Here is a 5,000-nt window from a genome sequence, read left to right as displayed (position 1 = left end):
ATGAAAGCACAGTCAAATACATATAAACGTACATGAGCTCCAACACACACACACACACACACACACACACACACATCTGTAATGATTTAGCTTAGGTTGTTGGACTGTTCTTCAGTAGTGACTGTTATGATTCATCTTTGGATAAATATGGTCTGCTGTGCCTCAGGGACTGTGGGTTATTTGACCTGGGGCTGTCTGGTGCTGGGAGATGGTACGACTCGTTGGTTGGCTGGAAATGGATGAGGTGTTGATGTTATTGGTGGTGTGTGGTGTTGATGTTATTGGTGGTGTGTGGTGTTGATGTTATTGGTGGTGTGTGGTGTTGATGTTACTGGTGGTGTTGATGTTATTGGCGGTACCCGGTGGTTACACACCTCACTGGGGAGTGACTGACCACGGGTTCAAGTCCACCACAGACCAGGGATCTTCCCTCCACCCCACTCCCGTCTCCACCAGACCTTAGGTAGCGGTCTGGGTGTTAGTCTTTCAGATGAGACGATAAACCGAGGGTGCAGCGTGTGGTTAGCGCACTAAAAAGAACCCACAACAATTGGACTGAAAAAGTTATCCTGTAAGATCCTTTGTGACAGTCATTTTTCGTCCAGCTGACAGAAAGCAAAACGGCTGGTGCCATTTTATGGAGACGCGCAGGGAAGTCGGATGTGCTTGAAGTATGATACAATCAACTGAATGCTGTTGAGTCTATGATACAATCCACTGAATGCTGTTGAGTCTATAATGCCCTCCACTAAATCTTGCTGGGTGTACATTCCATGCCAATAAATCTTGCTGGGTGTACATTCCATGCCAATAAATCTTGCTGGGTGTACAGCCCATGCCAATAAATCTTGCTGGGTGTACATTCCATGCCAATAAATCTTGCTGGGTGTACATTCCCATGCCAATAAATCTTGCTGGGTGTACATTCCATGCCAATAAATCTTGCTGGGTGTACATTCCATACCAATAAATCTTGCTGGGTGTACAATCCCATGCCAATAAATCTTGCTGGGTGTACATTCCATGCCAATAAATCTTGCTGAGTGTACATTCCATGCCAATAAATCTTGCTGGGTGTACATTCCCATGCCAATAAATCTTGCTGGGTGTACAATCCATGCCAATAAATCTTGCTGAGTGTCTGGCATCCTCCAATGAATCTTACTCAGAGATGTATTTTGGCTGGTCAGTTGGAATTCAAGTTTCGTCACCCCTGACATTTCTTATTTGATTGATTGATTGATTGATTAATTTGCCGTCTGGCTAACTGACTGGCCAGCTGAACTGCAGCTGAATAATTAATCTGGCAGCATTTTCGATGTGGCTGAATTTATGAAATTCTAACCGATCCTGAAACTGTTAATTGAGAATGGGGTCAGAACGGGTTCCTGAACTTTGCTGTTGATTCTCACTGACAATATGAATGGCTGGTTGACTGGAGGAATATAGATCAAAGCATATCCACTAAATGTAAGTCTGTTGACGTCGATGTAACATATAACATGCACTGAATGTCAGTTTATCTAATATGATTAATGTAACATATATTATTCATTGAACATACGTTTAAGCACATACCGTCATTAATGTAACATATGCTGTTTACTGAATCTGTTGATTATCATTGATGTAAAATAGATTGATATACTCTGAATGCCAGTTTAGCAAATGTCGTCATCAATGTAACATATGCTGTTTACTGAATCTGTTGATTATCATTGATGTAAAATAGATTGATATACTCTGAATGCCAGTTTAGCAAATGTCGTCATCAATGTAACATATGCTGTTTACTGAATCTGTTGATTATCATTGATGTAAAATAGATTGATATACTCTGAATGCTAGTTTAGCAAATGTCGTCATCAATGTAACATATGTTATCTCTGGTTGTCAGGTTTGGGTGTTTGTTTTTTTAGCAACTTTCATCATTAACATAACAATTATGCTATTCGCTGAAAGTATAACAAATATCGCCTTAATGCAAAATATGATATTTTCATTATCGTCATTTTATCGTCATTATGTAACATATGGTATTAACTGAATGTCAGTTTCACATATATCTTCATTATATAACATATGATATTGACTGACATATGATATACTTCATTTCATGGATAGCATGTGATATATTTCACTTTATGGATAACACATGATATAGTTCATTTCATGGATAACACATGGTATAGTTCATTTCATGGATAACACATGATATACTTCATTTCATGGATAACACACGATATACTTCATCTCATGGATAACACATGATATACTTCATTTCATGGATAACACACGATATACTTCATCTCATGGATAACATATGATATACTTCATTTCATGGATAACACACGATATACTTCATTTCATGGATAACACATGATATAGTTCATTACATGGATAACATATGATATACTTCATTTCATGGATAACATATGATATACTTCATCTCATGGATAACATATGATATACTTCATTTCATGGATAACACGTGATATACTTCATTTCATGGATAACACACGATATACTTCATTTCATGGATAACACATGATATAGTTCATTACATGGATAACATATGATATACTTCATTTCATGGATAACAGATGATATAGTTCATTACATGGATAACACATGGTATACTTCATTTCATGGATAACATATGATATACTTCACTTTATGGATAACATATGATATACTTCATTTCATGGATAACAGATGATATACTTCATTTTATGGATAACACACGATATACTTCATTTCATGGATAACACGTGATATACTTCATTTCATGGATAACAGATGATATACTTCATTTCATGGATAACACGTGATATACTTCATTTCATGGATAACACATCAGTGATATACTTCATTTCATGGATAACACATGATATAGTACATTTTATGGATAACACATGATATAGTACATTTTATGGATAACATATGATATACTCCATTTCATGGATAGCATATGATATAGTTCATTTCATGGATAACACATGATATAGTACATTTTATGGATAACATATGATGTAGTTCATTTTATGGATAACACATGATATAGTTCATTTCATGGATAACACATAATATACTTCATTTTATGGATAATATATGCTATACGTCATTTTATGGATAACACATCAGTGACATACTTCATTTCATGGAAAACATATCATATACTTCATTTTATGGAAAACATATGATATACTTCATTTCATGGATAACATATGATATACTTCATTTCATGGATAGCACATGATATAGTTCATTTCATGGATAACATATGATATACTTCATTTTACGGATAACACATGGTATACTTCACTTTATGGATAACACATGATATACTTCATTTTATGGATAACACATGATATACTTCATTTCATATAGATAACATATGATATACTACATTTCATGGATAACACATCATATACTTCACTTTATGGATAACATATGATATACTTCATTTCATGGATAACACATGATATACTTCACTTTATGGATAACATATGATATACTACATTTCATGGATTACACATGATATACTTCACTTTATGGATAACAAATGATATACTTCATTTCATGGATAACATATGATATACTTCATTTCATGGATAACACATGGTATACTTCATTTCATGGATAACACATGATATACTTCATTTCATGGATAACATATGATATACTTCATTTCATGGATAACACATGGTATACTTCATTTCATGGATAACACATGATATACTTCATTTCATGGATAGCATATGATATACTTCACTTTATGGATAACATATGATATACTTCATTTCATGGATAACATATGATATACTTCATTTCGTGGAAAACATATGATATAGTACATTTTATGGATAACACATGATATACTTCATTTCATTGATAGCATATGATATACTTCATTTCATGGATAACATATGATATACTTCATTTCCTGGAAAACATATGATATAGTACATTTTATGGATAAGACATGATATAGTACATTTTATGGATAAGACATGATATAGTACATTTTATGGATAACACACGATATAGTACATTTTATGGATAACACATGACATACTTCATTTCATGGATAACACATGAGTGACATACTTCATTTCATGGATAACACATGATATAGTTCATTTCATGGATAACACATGCTATACTTCATTTCACGGATAATGTCAGGGTGACTGATTGGCTATACTCGACTTCATTTTATGGTTGACATCCATTACAGATATCGTAACTCAATGTTTTCAGTTTTTAAATACATATATCACAATTCAGTTTCATTATTTCTTTTGATGTATAAAGCTAATTGTATGATTTATGTGTGACGGGTAATCCCAACTTGTACCAAAATAAATCTTAAAGACAGAGATTGAAGTGTTGACAATTATTGCAAGCAGGTATGCGAATGATGAGTAGCTTATGCTTGCAACGACTTCAAACAAGAAACACGTGAAGTTATTTCATCATTTGGCCATGAAAAGTAGGTCATGTGCTTCCTTTTCCAAACCCAGAAAAAACAAGATGAACACAACGTACACCCACCAAACATACACACTATCGTGCACTCACCAAACATACACACTATCGTGCACCCACCAACACCAACATACACCCTATCATGCACTCACCAAACATACACCCTATCATGCACTCACCAAACATACACACTATCATGCACCCACCAAACATACACCCTATCATGCACTCACCAAACATACACACCCTATCATGCACTCACCAAACATACACACTATCGTGCACCCACCAAACATACACACTATCGTGGACTCACCAACATACACACTATCATGCACTCACCAAACATACACACTATCATGCACTCACCAAACATACACACTATCGTGCACCCACCAAACATACACACTATCGTGGACTCACCAAACATACACACACTATCATACACCTACCAAACACACCCTATCGTGCACTCACCAAACATACACCCTATCGTGCACTCACCAAAC

Source organism: Babylonia areolata, chromosome 33, assembly GCF_041734735.1.
Source record: "Babylonia areolata isolate BAREFJ2019XMU chromosome 33, ASM4173473v1, whole genome shotgun sequence".
Classification (NCBI taxonomy): Eukaryota; Metazoa; Mollusca; class Gastropoda; order Neogastropoda; family Buccinidae; genus Babylonia; species Babylonia areolata.
This window is presented reverse-complemented; position numbering follows the sequence as displayed.